A 22,790-nucleotide genomic window follows, 5' to 3' on the forward strand; every position below is an offset into this window, starting at 1 on the left:
AGAGAACTATCAACCCAGAATTATATAGCTAGAGATAATTCCTTCTAGAACAATAAACATTTTCAGGCAAACAAAACCAAGATTTTACCATCAATAGACACACACTAAATTATATGACTTTTGCATAGGAGGAAAATGATCCCAGATGACAGACTTAAAAAGCAGATGAATGGTGATACCACACAAAAGATGACAATCAAATAAAGGGTTAACAGTCAGATGAAAAATGACTGACCCCATTAGTCATGATAAATAAATCACAATGTGGTACCACTACCTACCCATTGGAATGGCTGAAATTAAAACCATGTCACTAAGAATGTGGAGCAAATCGGACTCTGTTACACCTTTGGTAGCAGTGTTAACTGATACGGCTCCTTTGGAAAATCGGCAGCATCTATTAAAGTTGAACATAGGAATATGCCATAACTCAGCAATTTCACACCTAGGTAGACAGCCAGCATAAATAGACACATATTTGTAGCAAAAGACACTAATGAGGTTCAGCACATGCTACTTCAAAATACGGCATCTTAGCATTTGAGAAAACCACAGAAGCAACCTTCTCCTGTCCTTCTACTATGAAGTAGGCCATAAAAGAATTCTCTAGCCTTCCTCTGAAGTAGGTCGTAAGACCTTCATTCCACAGGTACCCTCCCTATACCTGCAGGAAAGGAATGCCCTTATCTCTGAAGACACAGGGACATGGAGCAGCTGAACAAATAGGCCTGGTTTATTACCACTGCCTCATACTCCCTTTGCCCAATCATACTTCTGCACAACTGTCCATTCATCATCAAATTTAGCATAAAAATAGAGAGATGTCCCTGCTTCTTTGGGTCTTAAATTCCTGAAGACTCCTGTGTCACGTAAAACTTGTATTAATAAATTTGTATGCTTCTCTCTTGTTAATCTGTCTTTTGTGATAGGATGTCAGCCACGTACCTAGCCATTGGAAAGAAAAAGAAATCTTTCTCCCCTACAACATAAACAAGGATGTTCATAGCTGTGCAATTCCTAATAGTCCAAAACTGAAAACAACTGCAGTGTACATCCACAGCAGAAAGAAAAGATAGGCTGGGCACAGTAGCTCACACCTGTAATCCCAGCACTTTGGGAGGCTGAGGCAGGCAGACTGCATGAGTCCAGGAGTTCGAGACCAGTTCGGGCAACATGGCGAAACCCCATCCGTACAAAAAAATTAAAAATTAACAAAACATGGTGGTGCATTCCTGTAGTCTCAGCTACTCGGGGGGCTGAGGTGGGAGGATCACCTGAGCCTGGGAGATGGAGGTTGCAGTGAGCTGAGATCACACCACTGCACTCCAGCCTGGGTGACAGAGCGAGGCCCTGTCTCAAAAATAAATAATAATAAGGAAAGAAAAATAATTGAGGAGTTCCATATAACAGAATACTGTAACAATAAAAGTAATGAAACATTGCTACCTGTAACATGAATTATCATGAATGTAATGCTGAAAGAAGAAAGCCATATACAAAAGTATACACTACCTAATTCCATTTACAGAAAGTTCAACACCAGGCAAAACGAATCACTGCTATAATTCACAGGAGTCCCATCAGGGGCTTCTAGAGTGACACTTCATTTTCTTGATCACGGGACTGGTTTCATAGATGAGTCCAATTTTTGAAATTCACTGACCTATCCACTTATGATCTGTGCTCTGTGTGTATATCATACTTCAAGATAACATTTATTTAAAAATAAATAATAAGCAAAAACACCAGCAAGAATATCACAGAAAGAATACTGTGTTCTCATGGCATCCTATCAGTGACAAACAATTTTCATTTGTATTCTTACCAATGATGTTCACTTTGATGAACTGATTAAGGTGGTATCTGCCAGGCTTCCACCACTGTAATTTATTCTTTCCCCCTTTGTAATTAGTAAGCATTTCATATGGAGGTAATCTGAAACTATATAAATATCTGGTACCTCACCAAGCTTTCAGTTAACGCATTTTATTATTCAAAAAAAAATTTGTTTTTTAATTTTTTTGAGACAGGGTCTTGCTCTGTCACCCAGGCTTGAGTGCAGTGGTGCAATCACAGTTCACTGCAGCCTCGATCTCCTGGGCTCAAGCAATCCTCCTGTCCTCAGCCACTAAGACTATAGGTGTGTGCTGCCACTACACCCAGCTAGTCATTTATTCATTCTTACATTTATGTTATTCATCAATTTATTCAGTGGGTTATAATCCATTACTATTATTTTTTACTATAATTAATCACTATTGTAATCAATCAATCATTTTTTTCTGTAAGAGACTAGGTCTTACTCTGTCACCCAGGCTGGGAGTGCAGTGGTGTGATCATAACTCACTCAAACTCCTGGGCTCAAGCAATAATCCTGCCTCAGTCTCCTGAGTAGCTAGGATTACAGGTATGTGACACCATGTCTGGCTATTTTTTTTTTTAATTTATTTATTTAGAGGTAGAGTTTTGCTGTGTTGCCCAGGCTGGTCTCAAACTCCCAGCCTCAAACAATTTTCCAGCCTAAGCCTCCCAAGTAGCTGGGATTATAAGCGTAAGCTGCTGTATCTGGCAATCATTTCCTCGTTTTCTGAAACTACATGTTTTGGTCTCATTTCTCCAAGGAGTACTGGTTCCTTTTATTAGAGAATTGTATTTAGAAATCAAGATTAGGGTGCCAGATATGTTCATTGTTATTGGGGGATACTTTCAGGCACTGTCAATGGGCAGTGCTAGGGAATATAAATTCATGTGTGTTATACATCTACACATATATCTACATCCACAGGATTTTATTAGGAGGGTTTTTGTTTTTGTTTGAGGCAGGGTCTCACTCTGTTGCCCAGGCTGAAGTGCAGTGGGGCAATCACAGCTCACTACTGCAGCATCAACCTCCTGGGCTCAACTGATCCTCCCACTACAGCCTCCCAAGTAGCTGGAACTACAGGCACGTGCCACCACAACCAAGTAATATTTCTAGTTTTTTGTAGGGATGGGGTGATATGGTTTGACTGTGTCCCCACTGAAATCTCAACTTGAATTGTACCTCCCAGAATTCCACGTGTTGTGGGAGGGACCCCAGGGAAGGTAATTGAATCATGGGGGCTGGTCTTTCTCATGCTATTGTCATGATAGTGAGGAAGTCTCAAGAGATCCGATGGGTTTATCAGTGGTTTCCACTTTTGTTTCTTCATTTTCTCTTGCCGCTGCCACATAAGAAGTATCTTTTGCCTCCCGTCATGATTCTGAGGCCTCCCCAGCCATGTAGAACTGTAAGTCCAATTAAACCTCTTTTTCTTCCCAGTCTTAGGTATGTCTTTATCAGCAGCATGAAAACAGACTAATATACAGTGTTTTACCATGTTGCCCAGGCTGGTGCTGAACTCCTGAGCTCAAGTGATCTGCCAGCCTCAGCCTCCCAAAGTGCTGGGATTACAGGCGTGAACCACTACATCCAGCAGGACATTTTAAAAACTCGACAAATTCCAATCAATGGTGCCAATACTAGTAATAAAAAGTAAAGAAAAAGAAAAAAACTTGACAAGCTGACTATACGTGAAGTTCACATGAAAAATCAAAAGCCCAAGAAAAATCAAGATACTACATATGAAGACAACAGTAATGAGGGGATCTGCCATACCAACTATTAATTATAACACAGTAAGACTTCCAGGTTAATGGAGAAAGGTTAAATTATTTAATAATGGTACTTGCAAATGTGTTTATGCATGTGGAGGGAAATTAAACTAGATTCCTGTTCTATTCTCTATATAAAAATAAATCACAACTTAACTAAAGACTTGCATTTAAAAAATAAAATACAAAAAAAAAATTTATTTTATTTTTTATTTTTATTTTTTGAGACGGTCTCCCTCTGTTGCCCAGGCTGAAGGGCACTGGTATGATCTTGGCTCACTGCAACCTCTGCCTCCCAAGCTCAAGCAATCCTCCCACCTCAGCCTCCCAAGTAACTGAAACTACAGGTGTGAGCCATCAAACCTGGCTAATTTTTGTATTTTTTGTAAAGATGAGGTTTTGCCATGTTGCCCAGGCTGGTCTCTAACTCCTGAGCTCAAGCGATTCACCCGCCTCAGCCTCCCAAGGTGCAGGGATGACAGGTGTGAGCCACTGTGTCCATCCAGCCACTGCAGTTGGCCTCATTCTATATTAAAATAAAAAACTTCTGTTCATTAAAGGATACTATGAAGAAAATAAAAAGATAAGCCACAAATTAAAAATCATATCATCAACAAAATATAAGTATCCAGAGTGTATAACTCTTATAAATGTATAAGATAAACAATCCGAGAGAAAAATATATAAAAGTTACAAAATACAAAAAGTCCTTCAATACAAAAAAACGATGTTCGGTTTCCTTCCTTAGTAATTAGGAAAATATAAATGAAAAGCACCTTTCACACTGCTAGCTTGACTAAATTTAAAAAGTCAAACAATGTCAAGAATGTGGCAAAGCTGTGAGGCAACAGAAACGTTCAGATGCTCTGGTGGGAATGTACATTGGTACAATCACTTTGAAAGACAGTCAAGATGTTAGGTAGACAGATGGTATGGCATATCCTACCATTCAGCAATTTCACTCTTAAATTTACGTTCACTGAGAGACATATCGCCCAGAGACACATACAATTGTTTATAACCACAGAAAACTGCAAACAACTCAAATTCCAACAGTAAAATAAGAAAACAGAATGTGGTTTTGTTTGCAGGAAAATCAGTGAACCATGATGTTAAATGCATCAAGTGAAAAAACTCAAGGGGACAATGTCCCTCAGTATCTATGCCGAAAGAAATTTGTAATAAACCAAAAAAAAAATTTTTAATTACATTACAAGCTTACTGAAGGCTGGGTCAGTATCACTTAATAGTCATCAAAAGCTTCCCAAAAGTTTTGCACTAGGTATTCTAGATGTTTCCAAGACATATACAATTATGTCCACCAAGATATAATAACATGATCCCCCAGTTTTGAAAATGATAGTGAGTCCATGGCACACACTAGATTAAACAAAATAAAACAAAACCATAGATGCCATTTTTATTTATAGAAGGTACTTACATTCCCAAACTTCAATTAAAACTCTTGAGGAAGCACCATTCACACTGTGGTTTTTTAAAAGAAAAAAAAACTGTTTTTTTGTTTTGTTTGTTTTTTTGAGACAAAGTCTCATTCTGCTGCCCCAGCTGGAGTGCAACGATGAGACCTCGGCTCACTGCAACCTCCGCCCCCCACCCCGGGTTCAAGCAATTCTCCTGCCTCAGCCTCCCAAGTAGCTGGGATTACAGGTGCCCGCCACCACACCGGGCTAACTTTTGTATTTTTAGTAGAGATGGGGTTTTGCCATGTTGGCCAGGCTGGTCTCAAACTCCTCACCTTAAGCAATCTGTCTGCCTCAGCCTCCCAAAGGGCTGGGATTACAGGCGTGAGCCACCACACCCGGCCAAAAAAAAAAAAGATATTTTTTAAAAAAGTAAGTCTCACACTTATAATCCCAACAATTTGGGAGGCTGAGGCAGAAGGACTGCTTCAGCCCAGCCTGGGCAATACAGGGAGACCTCGTCTCTACAAAAAATTTAAAAATTAGCCAAGCATGGTGACACATGCCAGTAGCCCCAGCTACTCAGGAGGCTGAGGTGGATTACTTGAGCCCAGAAGGTCAAGGCTGCAGTGAGCTACGATGGTGTCACTGCACTCCAGCCTGAGTAACAAAGCAAGACCCTGTCTCCAAAAAAAAAAAAAGGTTAATAAAAAAATCCTGCTATTTTATTAGTCAGCTACAGGGACAGGTGAGATTGTTTCTCTTAGGCTCAGGTCAAGTAGAGTATCAATTCGTTTAAATATATATGTATTTAAGAACAGTATAATTTCAACCAAAATAATTAAACTCTTCAAATCAATATAACTGGATTTTAAAACAAAACCAAAAACAACCTCACATGAGCAGAATGCTTAGAGTTCTATCCATGACGCCTCCGATTTCAATCAGCACTGGTGTCACCATTGCCAAGCTGACCTGATCCAGCGTAGAGTGAGGTGCACTTAGAGGCCTAGTAACCACCCTTAAAGCAAAGGGTTCTCTATACCACTTAAAGTTAACACATTTTAACAGTCTGAAAACATCATAAAGTAAACAGTTAAATTTGGCATCAAAGATAACTATCTACTTTTCTTGGGTTTAAATGCTATATAATAAGCCAGGCATGGTGGCTCATGCCTGTAATTCCAGAACTTTGGGAGACTGAGGCAGGCAGATCACTTGAGGTCAGGAGCTCAAGACCAGCCTGGCCAACATGGCAAAACCCCATCTCTACTAAACAACAACAAAAAAATTAGCTGGGCCTGGTGGCATGTGCGTGTAGTACCAGCTACTTGGGAGGCTGAGACAGGAGAATGGCTTGAATCCAGGAGGTGGAAGTTGCCGAGATCACGCCACTGCAGTAGAACCTGGGCGACAGAGTAAGACTCCGTCTCAAAAAAAAAGAAATGTTACATAATAATGTTCAGAATTTAGAATATTATGGACCATATTATATGGGTGACAGTATGTACAAAACCTTTAAAACAGATGGTAAGTTACATAGAGACATCAAGTGACAGTTCTAGCTGATTCAGCTCTAATTCATTGTTTGCTTTCTAACAGCACTATTTCAAAATGAGCAATTCCATAGCCCATAGAAGAGATTCTCATTTTAAGTAGAGGTGACACCTTTACTTATGTAAGACGCAATTATACAGGTTAACAGAAAAAACGAATTGCTACAGAATACACTAGAGATATGTTTCAGCAAACCATTAGTTTTCATTCTCAAGGGTATGTACCAAGTGTATCAGCTTAGCAGTCACTGAACTTATTAAGCCGTAATTTTGCTACACGAAGTCTCCATTCTCTCCTTCAGAGCACTCTGAATAAATCAGAAAGCAATGTTTGCTTTCCTCTCTACAGTAACAACTGTGTATTTGGCCTGAATTCTAAATAATCAGGTTCTTTATGAAATTTTTGGAATTTAGCCAATATACAGATCTTTTCACTAAACATAAGCACGAAGGAAACAGGCTCAAATCATAACTTTCATATTTAACTACTCAAAATGGGGGAGAACAGCCTCCTCAGACAAGTAGGATAAACATGCACAGAACTCTCCATCACCATACATGCTCTCCTGCCACTAAAAACGAAATGTTTTTGAGAACTTGAAGCACAAACATTCATTTGGATGTTTGATGACATCAGCATCTATAGTCTAAAATCTATTGATATAATCCTTAGCACACAGTGTCTTTTACACTGGTTGAGAGCACACTAGGTGTGATGGTTAGTTTTATATGTTAACGTGGAGAGTCTATAGCACTCAGTTATTTAATAGAACACTAATCTAGGTGTTGCTGAGAAGGTATTCTTTAGAGGGGGCTAACATCTACCATCAATTGCTTTACGTGAAGATTACCTTCCACAATGTGGGTGGGCCTCATCAGAGTGTCAGAGAGAGCAGCTAGTCAGACACAAATAGGGCAGGACTGGGCCCCCACACTCCCAGGAAAGTTAGGCAACCATCAAGTGGTGGACAGGCAGTTGTCACACTGCCTCACTAAAATAATAACAAGTCGCAGGCAGCACCCGGGAAAGGCAGTCTCCCTATAGACAGGAAACACCTGAAACTGGTGATCAGCAGCTTCCTAATAAGTTCTCAAGGGGTGGTTGAATAACCTCAAGCATGTGCGTTAAGACGCAAAATGGCAGAGTATGACCTTCTAGGGACATTCTCCTGGTAAGGGAAGAACGCCTCAGGCAAGCGTATGTACAACTCCAGTAAACACACTGCACGTGCTCCCCTCCAAGCACTAACAGACCACCGTGCATACAGACAACCCACCCCAAGGGAAGAATCGGGGGAGAAGGGACGCCAGACCCTGGAAGTATGCTAACATATAACACCCCAAGTCAAAAGGTCAAACCCCGCACTTGTCCTTCAAGTCGCCCTCAGTATCTTTGCAGATACTGCACCCGCTTCCAAGTGTACTTTCTTTCCTTTTGTTCCTGCTCTAAAGCTTTTTAATAAACTTTCACTCCTGCTCTAAAACTTGCCTCGGTCTCTTCTTCTGCCTTATGCCCCTCAGTCAAGTTCTTTTTTCTGAGGAGGCAAGAATTGAGGTTGCTGCAGACCCGTACGGATTCGCCGCCGGTAATGAAAGGCCTTCAGAGCAACAGCGGAGGACTCCTAAGGAAGAAGTTCTGCGTCATGACCACAGCATCAACATCTGCGAGTTTCTAGCCTGACCTACAGATTTCTAACTTGCCATCCCTAACTGGCTTACTCGCCAATTTCTTTCTTGAAATCAGTCAGGCCAGTCTCAGTAGCTTACTCCTCTAACCCCTGTCCTTTGGGAAGCCTAGGTGGATCACTAGAGCTCCGGCGTTTGAGACCAGCTTAGGCAACATAGCAAGACCCCGTTTCTATAGAAAAATTTAAAAATTAGCTAGGCACAGTGGCACGTGCCTTTAGTCCCAGCTACCTGGGAGGATGAGGTAGGAGAATGAATCCCTTAAGCCCAGGAATTTGAGATTACAGTGAGCTATGACTGCACCACTGCACACAAGCCTGAGCAACAGAGCAAGACCCTGCCTCTAAAACAAAACAAAACAAAAATCGGTCAGTATCTATTTCAATGTCTGTCTCTCTCTCTCTCTTTACACATATAAATATATTTGTATGTATAAACACACACACTCTGGAGAACCTTGACTGATACACTAGGTAAAAAGAAACACTATGTTTCTTCTACACACACCAACAAATTCCAACATCAAATCATCAAATAGGGAATGGCGAGTTCCACAACAACCAAGTGTCCAATTCTTGGCAGACACCAAGACACCAACCAGATGTCTTACAGTTCAATTCTATGGTGATACTGTCTACCTGGAGTTAGCTATTGATGAAGAACGCCAAACTCTGTAAAATACTTGAAAAGATTTATTCTGAACCAAACATGAGTGATCATGGCCTGAGGCCTGGGCACAGTCTCAAAAGGTCCTGAGAATACATGCCCAAGGTGGTTGGGTTTCAGATTAGTTTTAGGGAGACACGAGACATCAATCAATACATGTGAGGTATACACTGGTTCGATCTGGAAAGGTGGGACAACTTGAGGGGGTTGGGGGAAGTGGGTCTCAGGTGGATTCAAAGTCTGATTGGCAAGTGGTTGAAGGAGTTATTATCTAAAGACCTGGAATAAACAGAGAGGAGTGTCTGAGTTAAGATAAGGAGCTATGGAAACAAAGGTTCTTACCACATAGATGAAGTCTCATAGATGGCTGCCCAGAGAGACAACTGATGATCAGACCTTTAAAAGGTGCCAGACTCTCAGCTAATGTCTTCAGGATAGGGAGGGCCTGGAAGGGGAAAGATCTAGTTAACAGAGATTCTTTATAGATGCACATTCCCACCCGCCCCCAACTCCCCCGACCCCGGCTTCCTCACACACACAAAAGATGGCATTGCAGGGCCATGTCAAAATATGGCAAAGAACTTTCTTTTTTTTTTTTTGAGACAGAGTCTCACTCTGTCACCAGGCTGGAGTGCAGTGGCGCGATCTCAGCTCACTGCAACCTCCACCTCCCGGGTTCAAGTGATTCTCCTGCCTCAACCTCTGGAGTAGCTGGGACTACAGGCACGTGCCACCAGGCCCAGCTAATTTTTGTATTTTTAGTAGAGACGGGGTTTCACCATGTTAGCCAGGATGGTCTCGATCTCCTGACCTCGTGAAAGAACGTATTTTAACGTAAAATATTTCCATTTCCTCCTTTATCTGTCATGTGATGTTATGCCAGAGTCAGGCTGGTTAAGTAAAACTCAGTTGATGAGATTTTATGATTTACAGAGTGACTCCCCAGGCCCCTGTAGGAATTTGGGCAAGAGATAAAAAGGTCAGAGTTTAGTCTTCATAGCTTAGATCCCACAAGGCTGTTCCTACTTCAGATGCTAACCACCAAGTCCAGGCCTCAGGTATTTCTTACCTACAGAAAATAAATTGTGTGGGAGGTGGGAAGGGAGTTTCCCATGACCCCCCTCCTTGAGTTTGAGAATTTCCTAGAAGGACTCACAGAACTCCAGAAAACAGGTACTTCCGTTCGCCAGTTTGTTACAAAGATACAAGTGAGGAACAGCCAAATGGAAGATGCATATGGTGGGGTAAGGGAGGAGGCAAGCCCTCTCGGGGCACAGCACCTACACGTGTTCACCAACCAAGAAGCTCTCTGAGGCTGTCCTTTTGGAGAGTTTTCTGGAAAACTCTCTAAACCTCCGGCCCATCTTTCCTCCATGGAGCTAATGGGATGGGAAGGAAAGTTCCAAACCTCTACTCACATGATTGATTACCCAGGAAACCAGTCCCCATTCTAAAGCGGTTCAGGGGTTTTCAACCATTGGTCATCGTATTAATATATAAAAAGACACTCATCACTCCTGAGAGGTCAGGGGTCTTCGAAGCTCTTGTGTCAGGAACCAAGGACTAAGACCAAATACTGTAACAAAAGATGCTCCTGCCAGGAGCAATGGCTTATGCCTGCAATCCCAACACTTTGGGATGCAAAAGTAGGCAGATTGCTTGAGCCCAGGAGTTCGAGATCAGCCTGGGCAACAAAGTGAGACCCCAACTCTGCAAAAAAAAATTAAAAATTTAGCCAGGCATGGCGGCCCATGCCTGTAGTCTCAGCTACTAGGGAGGCTGAGGCTGGAACATTGCTTGAGTCAAGAAGGTAGAGGCAGCAGTGAGCTGTGTTCACACCACTCTACTACAGCCCGGGCAACAGTGAGACCCTGTCTCAAAAGGAAAGGTGGGGGAGGGGGGCTGAAAATGCTCCTATCATACCCTATCAGTCAAGAAGTTTTAGAAGTTTTAGATCTGTGCCAGGAACCCGGGTCAGAGACTAAACATATACTTCTTATGTCACACTAGGCAACATGGGAAACACTGAGTTTTAAAGGTTTTTAAATTTAAAAGTCATACAAGGAAAAAGGCACTTTAATTCAATTCACCTGGGGAACAAAGGCATCCCTTGTTTACTGAAAGATCATACATAATGACTGAAATAATCCCCAACTAACTAAAAGAAAAGTAGATCAATGTTAAGTGTACTACACTCTCTGTATGAAAAACATTTCAGGGGAAGACAGGGGAACATTAGTTCTGATGTGGGATCTGGGGAAAGGGGAGGAGGGCTGGAAGAAAATCAGGCAAAGTGAAATGGAATGCCACACCTGAGCTGAGCTGTCAAGGCCGGTACTTATTCACCCAACCATTTTAAGCTAATACTGTTTCAGGACTATGTCCCAGATGTTTTACTTTGACTGTCTCATCGATTGGTTCATACCAACATTAACTGGCACATACTATTATTATCCATAATTCTCAGGAGGGATGGAGGAGCTAAATACACAATTCACAAAGGTGACATAGCTATGAAGTGGTACTGGGCCCTGATTTGAGTTACTGAGCTATATGCACCCCTGGCAATAATTCCCAGGCAAAACAATAGGGCAAAAACATTCTATGCCAGATAATCTTAGGAGCAATGTCACAGGCATATTAAAAGTAAATGGTATATTATGTTTGAGATTTGTACATAAAGAAAGGGGATTAGGCCAGGCAAGGTGGCTCACACCTGTAATCCCAGCATTTTGGGAGGCCAACCTGGGTGGATCACCTGAGGTCATGAGTTCAAGACCAGCGCAGCCAACATAATGAAACCCCCGTCTCTACTAAAAATACAAAAACTTAGCTGGGCGTGGTGGTGGGCACCTGTAATTCCAGCTACTTGGGAGGCTGAGGCAGGAGAATTGCTTGAACCTGGGAGGCAGAGGTTGCCGTGAGCCAAGATTGTGCCACTGCACTCCAACCTGGGCAACAAGAGTGAAACTCCATCTTAAAAAAAAGGTGGGGGGGATTAAGGGGAACTAGCATGAGCAGAAACAAAAAAGCAACCTGTATAAAGAGAAAAGATTTTTGGTTCAAAGTTGTCAAGAACTGTTAAATAAAATTTATGGGAGGCCACTGTTTTGAACTGAGCTTCTGCATTAGGCTCCAGCAGGCCAGATCAAAGTGGAGGCACTTGTGTCAAGTTGAAACTTTAATACAGATAAATCCCAAACAGGCCAGTGTTTCCAAAAAAACCCAGGAGATTCACAGAAACCAATCCAAAAGAGCCCAGTCAACCTGAACTGGCATGATACGGAAGTTCCTGTCTCTCCTGCTTTAATCCTTACAAGAAAAGTAATCTGAAATAACCTGAAGTTTACAAATCTGCTCTTTTATATTGTACTGTTTGCTTGAGCTTTCTTTTTTTTTTTTTTTTTTTTTTTTGAGATGGAGTTTTGTTCTTGTTACCCAGGCTGGAGTGCAATGGCGCGATCTTGGCTCACTGCAACCTCCACCTCCCGGGTTCAAGCAATTCTCCTGCCTCAGCCTCCCTAGTAGCTGGGATTACAGGCGCCCGCCACCATGCCAAGCTAATTTTTTGTATTATTAGTAGAGACAGGGTTTCACTATGTTGGCCAGGCTGGTCTAGAACTCCTGACCTCAGGCAATCCACTGGCCTCAGCCTCCCAAAGTGCTGGGATTATAGGCGTGAGCCACCGCACCCAGCTTGTTTCCTTGATCTTGCTCAAGCTACCTTACAAAAAAACAATTGTTCTGCCATGCACAATGGAGCTCCAGATTTGTAGACGTATGCTTCCCAGTTCATGAATAACTAATAAAAACCAATTAGATGTTCAAATTTGTTGAAAGATTTTGTTTTTAAATACAACCTACAAGTTTACCTTTTTTCCATCCTATCTCAACTTAATAAGAAAATAAAAACACAAATTCGTGAAGTACAGGAAATCCCAATACAGATGATATCAGCAGACCAGACCAGTGAGAACTTCTGAGAAACAGAAAGCATATGGAAACAGTGTGAGGACAAACCCCATAGGGCCAAGAGAACTGCAACTTCTTACAAGTAAGAGGATGGACCTTCAAATAAATTTTCCTAGCACAATCCAAGAATAACTAACCATGTCAGCCGATTCTGGGAGAAGCAGCAGGCCTTGGATGGTGAGCCAGGGAATTAAAACCCACACATCTTATGGGAAAATCTACCTTACCCAACAAGGTACACTCACCATGGCTTCTGTAATAAGAGTCTACATACACTACCAGGTGAATAAGAGTCTTTACAGCAAAGCTGAATTCAACTTTTTAGTTCTACCACTTACTACAAATAAATCTATGACAATCGCTACTCATCCCATGAAAATCAGCAACATGGAAAGGAGTACTGAACTCAAGAATACCTAAAAAAAAATTCATACAAAAAACAAAGACTATGTTTTTTTAAAGTATAATAAATTCCCTGAAGAAATTCAAGGAAACATGATATGCATAAAAAGAAAAAAAAAACTTTTTGGTTAAAACATAATTGTTCGGAAATAAAAGTATGCAGGGTGAATCAGCATCAGCTCCTGGAAGTCTGTGGCTGGCTTCTCTACCCTGGATGCCATCCCCAGTGGACATACCATGTTCTAGTATCTTCTCTCTTTCTAAAATCACTTCTTTGGCTTCTCTTCGGCTTATAAACATGTACAAACTTCCTTTAAATTAGAAAAAGTCTTTCCCATGACCCAGATCCCTTTTCCAAATAAAGAAGTAATGAGGTGAGGAGGTGTTAAGAAGCTGAATGGATGGTCTATTATATGAACAAAGAAACAAGAGAAAAATGGGGAGGGATAGTTAGTAACATAGCAAACTTAAAGTGCCACCTTTACTGGAGGAGATTACAAATTAAGGGCCTGTATATAGAACTTTGTCCATAAGCATATTTTCCTTGGCCCATGGAGTGTTTTACAGAAATTCAATTCCATTTTTTAAAATCATGTATTTAAAATGAAAATACAGATTAACAGCTTCTCTTGAAAAACTGGTAGATCTGATAGCTTTGAGGCCACATTCCCAAACAGCAATGGTGGCTGGAGCCAAAAGGCCAGCATGAAACGTGCATTCTCCTCCTCTCCACAGTCCCCAAGACTGTCTTCCTCACCTTGAGCTTATACCGGTTACCATCTGTCGTCCCACTTGCTCTCTTTTTTTCTTACAGTAGAAAAATATTTTCTCTTATCCCAAGGCCTGCTTTTACTCATTACCATTGTTTGCCAGGCCCCTGCAGGCACTTAAGTTTGTGAGTCTGCTGCAGAATGATGGAGTCAAGAGAGGAGCTGAAAACACAGACCTCTGGCTGGTAAGAGAAGGCTGACAGGGCTAGAGTTATAGCTTTAGGGGAGCTTGATATATGTTAAAATGAAAGAAGACTGAGCTCACAAAAAAGAATATATTAAAAGGAAATGGCAATAATGAAGGAACTTTAGGAAATAACCATAATTCAAGTCAGTATGAGAAACTGAAAGGTAAGTAAGTAACAGTAAGGGAAGGAAGTACAAGGAGTGAGATGGTCAAGACAGATTTCAAAATGAGTTAAATTGATGGTGCACAAATTACAGCAAAAATTCATTCAGTTGTGACACTCCAGCCGTAGAAAGAGATCATGGTCCACTGTAAAGTAATCTACTTAACAACCAAATTCAAGTCTAAACTACCCACGAAACTCAACTACACACCAATTGATTAAGGTTAACACAGAAACATGAATGTCTTAATTACTGTCAATGTAAATGTTGTATCAAGGGCTTGGAAGACATTTTTCATCGACCAGAATTATCATATGACAAATTTTATCTTATGTTAAAAACACTTTCAAATGAAACAAACGGGCAGGAAAAAAAAATTAGGCACAAATCAACAACAAAATTTCCCTCCAACTGCTGCACTGTATGAGAGTACATTGTGCTGTCATATTAACAAAAATGGTCAGTTAATAAAGTGAAAAAGTTACCAAGTTTTTCCTCTAAATTTTTGTCATGAGGAGAGCAAAAAGGTCCATTTAACCTAGAAGGTAAGAATTTAAGGCATTACACTGCAAAAGCCATCAGACTGTGAATAAGCATAATATCTGTGCACATTTGGCTTAAAAAGAACATAATTTAGAAATTCTACAATATAAAATAGGTATCTCTGCTATGGCTTTTGTATTAGACTACAAAACAGGCCAGCCAAGGTAGCTCACGCCTGTAATCCCAGCACTTTGGGAGGCGAAGGTGGGTGGAACGCTTGAGCCCAGGAGTTCCAGACCACCCTGGGCAACAAGACGAGACCCTGTGTCAAAGAAGAAAAGAAGGAAAAAAAATAGATTACAAGATAGATAAATGTGAGATAATAATATGGAGAGAATTCATAGAGAAATATAAATTCAATATTAAACATGTAAAAATACCCTTATTAACAATCAAAAAAAAAACATTAAAGCAAAAATGAAGTACTATCATTGTACAACTACTAAATTAGCAAAATAATATTTTGTACATTTGGCCCAGCACTTTGGGAGGTCGAGGCGGGTGGATCGCCTGAGGTCAAGAGCTCGAGACCTGCCTGGCCAACATGGTGAAACCCCGTCTCTACTAAAAATACAAAAATTAGCCAGGTGTGGTGGCACACCCCTGTAATCCCAGCTACTTGGGAGGCTGAGGCACGAGAATCACTTGAACTTGTGAGGCAGAGGTCGCAGTGAGCCGCGATAATGCCACTGCACTCCAGCCTAGGCAAAAAGAGCAAAACTCTGTCTCCAAAAATATATATATATGTATTTGCTTGGACAAGTAATTAATGGCACTCCTAGAAAAGGATCTTATGTAAATAATACAACAGAAGCAAAAGGTTATAGGAACAAATATACATTCTACTACAATGTTTTTGAAGCAAAACACAAATGATCTGGAAACAAGTCAATTATCCAACAATAGACATATATAGAAAATTATGGTGCAACAAAACTATAACCTATAATTTTTTGTTCTTTCATGTGACAATAATGGGACAACATGTGCAAACCTGGAAAAATAACTGATACCATGTTAAGGTGGAAAATAGAATACAGGATGAGTATCTCTTATCCAAAATGCTTGGGACCAGAGGCATTTCAGAATTTACGTTTTTGTGGGGGTTTTTTTTTGGGGGGGGGAATATTTGCATATCCATAATGAGGTATCTTAAGGATGAGACCCAAGTTTAAACATGAAAATTCATTTATGTTTCATATACACCTTATACACATAGCCTGAAGGTAATTTCATACAATATTTTCAATAATTTTGTGCACAAAATAAAATTTGTGTACACTGAAACATCAATGAAGTGCAAACTCTCACACCAGGTCAGGGGTAGAAATTTCCACGTGTGGCGTCATGTTGGTGCTCAAAAAGTTTTAAATTTTAAAGCACTTCAAATTTCCGATTTTGGGATTAGAGATGCTCAACTTGTAATATACCTACCAAGATTAAAAGTACAGTAGGTAAAGAATGAAAAGCTAGGCCAAGACAAAGATGGAAAAACTCAAAGTTCAAATAAGTATTATATTGGAGTGATACATTTATGGGGCATTTTATTTTTCAATATTATTTTAATAAAGTAGATGAAACAAAATCTAGGCAACATGGGATAACAAGATTGGCACAGAGACAAAAAACTATAGCGACAGTGCTAAAAAAAAAAAAAAAAAAAAAAGAGGAAAGAGAGAGCTGTGAGATCCCAATGTTAGACAGCCATAATGATAAGTTTTGACAAATGAAATAAAAAGAGGTCACCAGCTTTAGAAACTTAGAAAGCTACTAAGATCTAAGAGAGAGGCATTTCAGCAAAATGGTAGAGACACAGATCTTACACAGAGAACTGCTTATTAAATAAATGAGGTGGGGAAGTATCTGTGAGTGACCCAGGCAATGAGGGGAAATAATTGTTGATCACCTGGGCAAGGAATGAAAGAATAGTGATAGTTTGGAAAAGAATCAAGGTTGAGAAAAGTTTTTTAAACCACAAAATATTAAGGAAAGTGAGTGGTCAGTAAAGAGAAACAATGAAAATGCAAAGGATAATGAAAACTATGAAATGGCTCTTGGAGGCCACATAACACAAGAACTCAGGTTATATGAAGCACAACATGGCTTTTCATTGCTCCCAAAAAGCACTCACATTTGTCTACAAAAGTGATCCTTCATTAAAAATTTTCATATCTTCTTAAAATCAGACATACTGATTAGAACATGTCTCCAACAGCATTTTAGCAAAAAGCAAGCCAGAGTTCAAATGAATGATTCTCTACTGACTTCTAAAAAAGGCAGAAGTCCCAAGTTAAACCCCAAATAAAATAATTTTGTTAGAGCAGGGAATGTTTGGAATGGATCTAAAATTCACATTTTTCTTCACTTCAACATCACTGAAATCAGTACACATCTTATATTTCCTGGCATCTTAGCAATGTACCATAGTTTAGAAGGCTGCATTTTTTTCTTTTTTAAAAATTTTCCCAGATTCAACTCAATTCCTCACAGAGCATTTTTTCCCTTAATAATACATAAGACAATGGGGTGCCTTACAATAGAAGGTAACTTTTATTTTTAAAAATATGGTATCTTTTGGTCCTTACAAACTGCCCTCACGTGTTACTATATAACTACAACAGAAAAGGAGGTAGAGAATAGAGAGAGGAAAGCTGGCATATGCAGCTTTAAACTACTCTGTTTTATAAAAACAGGAAACTGTGAACATATCACCAGATTTCTGATTCTATAACTAAATGATCCCCATGGTCCTGATTCAGTAACGTTTATTCATGCTCATAAATGCAGAACATAAATCTTACATATACACATTTCACAGCACTCCATGTGAGTAACGGTCATGTTACAGCACAGGAAAAATGACATTTAAGGAAAAAGGATAATGAAAACAGCATACTTTCATTTAAACACAAAAACTTTAAATATTTTTTCTATTGAACAAAGATCAGAGGCAGGAATATTTTTATTAAAAATATTAAACTTTTAAGACTGGGTGCGATGACTCATACCTGTAATCCCAGCACTTTGGGAGGCCAAGGCAGATAGATCGCTTGAGGCCAGGAGTTCGAGACCAGCCTGGACAACATGGCAAAACCCTGTCTCTACAAAAAATACAGAAAAGTAGCCAGGCCTGGTGGCACACACCTGTAATCCCAGCTACTTGGGAGGCTGAGGCACAAGAATCGCTTGAACCCAGGAGGCAGAGGTTGCAGTGAGCCAATATTGTACCACTGCTCTCTAGCCTGGGTGACAAGAGCCAGACCCTGTCTCAAAAAAAATAAAAATATTAAACTTTTAAGAGAAATACTAGATAAGTAACTATCACTCAGGGCAATTTAATACATATTAACACATTTGCAACTTTTCTGTAAATATAAAATTATTTCAACATAGTTTACAGAAGTAAATAAATATATGCATACATATTAACAATTTTAGTGACAATTTTTTTGGTGTTTAAATCTCAACAAATGGGTTGTCTAGAAACATTAAAGAAAAATATGTGAAACATTTACAGCATCAAGCATCTTTGGCAATTACCATAATCACAATTAGCCACTCTGAACTGGATGCACTACAAATTTTTAAATGTTTTACAAATAAGCAAACTGAATTTGCCAACCAATAAATGTATTCTACTTCTGCCTATACTGTTGGAAATATAAAGGATAATCAAGTCAATGAAATCAGCATCTTAAAATGTTTCTGCAGCATAATCAGCTTATTGAGGACAGCAATTTACTCAGAGAACATTTAAAAGTGACTGAATATACACATGGGTTCAGCATCAAAACAAAAACAGGTAACATGCCAGAAAATTCCATCATGACCTTCTAGTTGTATAACTTTGTAATTTACTTTCACATGCATTGTTCTTAGGATAAAATGAGCTATACTATTAGATATAAGAACTCCAGATCTTCCCATTTTTAAGTAACATTATCTACACCATTTGAAGCTAAACTCAGACACACAAAGTTCATCATGCTAACGTATATCAAGCACACTTTTTCAATAGAGGTCAGGGCATGATGACTACAAAATTTCATGTTACATCATGCAAGAATTGCAATTAACTGTCCTACAGCGAGGGGGGACACGCATAAGAATTCAAAACTTATGGAATTTTATTACTAAGTCTTCTACAAAATATGAAGATAATATTTTCTGATTATTTAATATAAGCAATGCACTATGCTAGGAGAAATTAAAAAAGCAGCTCCTGTCCTTAAGAAAATCATAGTTTATAACAGGGAAAGAAACATAAAGAACTTCATTAACATGTGGCAGAACATGGTGTTAGAGGAGTCTTATGAGAACACAAGGATGATAAAACTCAGAAGTATATTAAACCATAACTACATTTGCACTAATGTAGGTGAAAAATAGTATCTCTGGATTAAATGGGTCACTAGGAATAAGAGTATTTTATTTTAGTTATCTGTAACATGTTTTAAATGTTGACAAGTTTTCATATTTAATATACTCTACCCCTAATAGCCAAAAATTTTTGTTTCTGGGCCTTCAAAATACTCAAGATTCTAGGCTGGGCGTGGTGGCTCATGCCTGTAATCCCAGCACTTTGGGAGGTTGAGCCAGGTGGAGCACTTGAGGCCAGGAGTTTGAAACTAGCCTGGCCAACATAGTGAGACCCTGTCTCTACTAAAAATAAAAATAAAAAAAAAATTGCCAGGCGTAGTGGCATGTGCCTGTAGTCTCAGCTACTTGGGAGGCTGAGGCATGAGAATCACTTAAACCCTGGAGGCAGAGGTTGCACTCCAGCCTGGCAACACAGCGAGACTCTGTCTCAAATATATATATACATATATTTTTTTTTTCAAGTATCTCAAAGGCTCTCATAATAGTAAAACCAAAATAGCCAAATAAAAGCATCAGTCCATGAAGGTAAAATGGTTTTTAAGAACAATCATGGCTAATACTGAAGAATTCTAATTACCTGTTAGCATACCAGGCTACAATATGACACACAGAAGAAAAAAAAAAAAAGCTATGTTCAATGAAGATTTTTTTTTTTTTTTTTTTTTTGGAACCATGGTCTTACTATGTCGCCCAGGGTAGAGTGTACTGGCAGCTCACTGCAGCCTCTACCTCCCGGGTTCAAGTGGCCCTCCCACCTCGGCCAACATGCTCAGCTAATTTTTGTATTATTTATTTATTTATTTATTTTGTAGAGACAGGGTTTCGCCATGGTTTGAGACCCAGGCTGGTCTCAAACTCCTGGAAATCAAGCAATCCTCCCACCTTGGCCTGCCAATGTGCTGGGATTACAGGCATGACGCCACTGTGCCCAGCCTTCAATTAATTTTTTAATTAAGCTTTTATAAAAACTGAAATATACAAATTCTACATGTACATCTTTTAGAACTTTCAGAAACTGAACCTACCACTGTAACTACTACTCGATCAGGAAAAAGAACATTACCAACACCTCAGAAGCCACCCTCATAAGTCCTCCGTAACCTCCAATGCTAACAACCACTATGACTTCCAGCACCACAGATTAGTTCTGCCTGTTTTTGTGTGGTCACTTTACAACATGGGAAAAGCAATTTATTTAAATGAGGTCACAGAATATGTACACTTTCTTATGTCTTCTTTTGTTTCACATTGTGAACTTCATCTTTGTTGCTATGGAAAGCAAAATACCACAGAGGATTTCTCCATTTATCTTTTTGCTTCATATATATTTATTGTTATTTATTTATTTATTTTTGAGACAGGGTCTTGCTCTGTCACCCAGGCTGGAGTGCAGTGGCTTGAACATGGTTCACTGTAGCCTCGACACCTGGGCTCAAGCGATCCTCCCACCTCAGCCCCCCAAGTAGCTGGGACCACAGGTGCACACCACTGCACCCAGCTAATTTTTAAAATTTTTTATAGAGATGACGTCTAACTATGTTCCCCAGGCTGGTTCAAACTCCCGAGCTGAAGCAATCCTCTCGCCTTGGCCTCCCAAAGTACTGGGATTACAGGCCTGAGCCGCTGCACTCGGCGCCTTTTAATGTTTTTGTTGTTTTGTTCTGTTTTGTTTTTGGAGGCGGAGTTGCGCTCTTGTTGCCCAGGATGGAGTGCAATGGCAGGATCTCGGGTCACCGCAACCTCTGCCTCCCCGGTTTAAGCAATTCTGCTACCTCAGCCTCCTGAGTAGCTGAGATTATAGGCATGCGCCACCATGCCCGGCTAATTTTGTATTTTTAGTAGAGATGGGGCTTCTCCATGTTGGTCAGGCTGGTGTCAAAACTCTCGACCTCAGGTGACCCGCCCGCCTTGGCCTCCCAAAGTGCTGGGCTTACGGGAGTGAGCCACTGCACCCTGCCCCCTTCTAACTTTTGATGAACCTTTTGTTCTATTCTCGTTTGATGCAAGCACAAATAATGCTGCTATAAACACTTTTGGCATATTCTTTGGGGCACAGATATGTGTGTTTCCATTGGATCTGTACACCTGGTAGTAGAACTGCTGGGTCAAAAGTTCTAGCAATTTTACTCCCACTAGCAGGGTGTATAAGTTGCAATTTTTACTTCCACGAGCAGAGTTGTCTGATTGCTATACACTTGGGGTTATCTTTTTTATTTGTTCTACTGGTAAGAATATAATAATACAACTGTGGCTTTAATTTGTGCTTCCACCATATGATTTTGAGGGCCTTTTAAGAGGCTTCTTTTATTGTCCAAATGAGCATCTTCTTTTGTGAATTGCTTCTTCAAGTCTTAGATCTTTGGCTGGGGGAAGGCAAGAGGGAGGAAGTGTCAGGCTTTTATTGATTTTTAGCTCTTTATGTATTGTGGTTATGAGTGCTCTGTTGGATGTATGTGCTGCAAATATTTCCTCCCACTCTGTAGCTTGCCTTTTTGCTCTTAATTTTTATTTTGTTAAAGAGAAATTCTTAATTTTAATGTTCAACTTATCAATGTCTTCCTTTATCTAGTTAATCTCAATGACACTCAAACACTACCTCCAAATGTCAAAAAAAAGGAATGTTTAGACTAATTCAACTAATATTAGCATGTTTATAATAGATATTTTAAAGAAATTTATGCAAAGATTTTAATTTCTAACAAATTTGGTATAATTGTTCAATAAAAAAGAAACTTAGGGCTTATTTTAGTGAAAAATGGTTAGGAACTGAATCTCTGGTTTCTGGTGGGACACATATCAATGACCTCCTTCTCAATTAAACAATTTTAAATTTCTATTCTCATTCAAACAATTTTGCACAGTGGCTCTTAAAGACAGGTTTTGCTTTAATATCATGAAGAAACTGAGACTCTAAGTAAATGTGATACAAAACAAACCAAAAAAGGCCCCCAAAACAAATTACACCCCTGAATATCTCATAACTAAAATTAGGGCAATGATTATTTAGCACATCAATCACCTTTTTTTCCTTTTGCTAATTTCTATTGCTATCCTATTTCACATCCTGAAATGAGAACTAAAAATAACGAGGAAAATAAAGCTGTTAGATTGATAATTTAAGATATGATATTTGCATAACAAATTACCATATTATGATACAATTATATATTCCTTAAACAAGAACTTGCTTGACAGGATGAGGCATGCAAAGCAGCAAAGTACTTTAAAAACTTGACAAAAAATCTGGTCAACAATATGCAAGCAGATGTTGTGCTTATATAAATTACATACATAGGAAGAGTTTCCTTTTCTCTCTCTGTATCGATATATATATATATTTTTGAAACAGGGTCTCACTGTCTCATCTAGGCTGGAATGCAGTGACATGATCATAGCCTACTACAGCCTCA

General features: G+C 39.6%; 1 protein-coding gene across 11 annotated transcripts in view; it reads right to left on the minus strand.

Moving 5' to 3' along the window:
* SIPA1L1 (signal induced proliferation associated 1 like 1) overlaps nt 1-22,790 on the minus strand; it is a 425,147-nt gene that overhangs the window by 224,521 nt on the left and 177,836 nt on the right. For all 11 annotated transcript variants that reach the window (XM_032180041.2, XM_032180040.2, XM_032180036.2 and 8 more), the window contains one exon: nt 9,305-9,407. The gene's annotated coding sequence lies outside the window, so the exon portion shown is untranslated. The remainder of the gene's footprint in view (nt 1-9,304; nt 9,408-22,790) is intronic.

Source organism: Hylobates moloch, unplaced genomic scaffold (assembly GCF_009828535.3).
Source record: "Hylobates moloch isolate HMO894 unplaced genomic scaffold, HMol_V3 SCAFFOLD_16, whole genome shotgun sequence".
NCBI lineage: Eukaryota > Metazoa > Chordata > Mammalia > Primates > Hylobatidae > Hylobates > Hylobates moloch.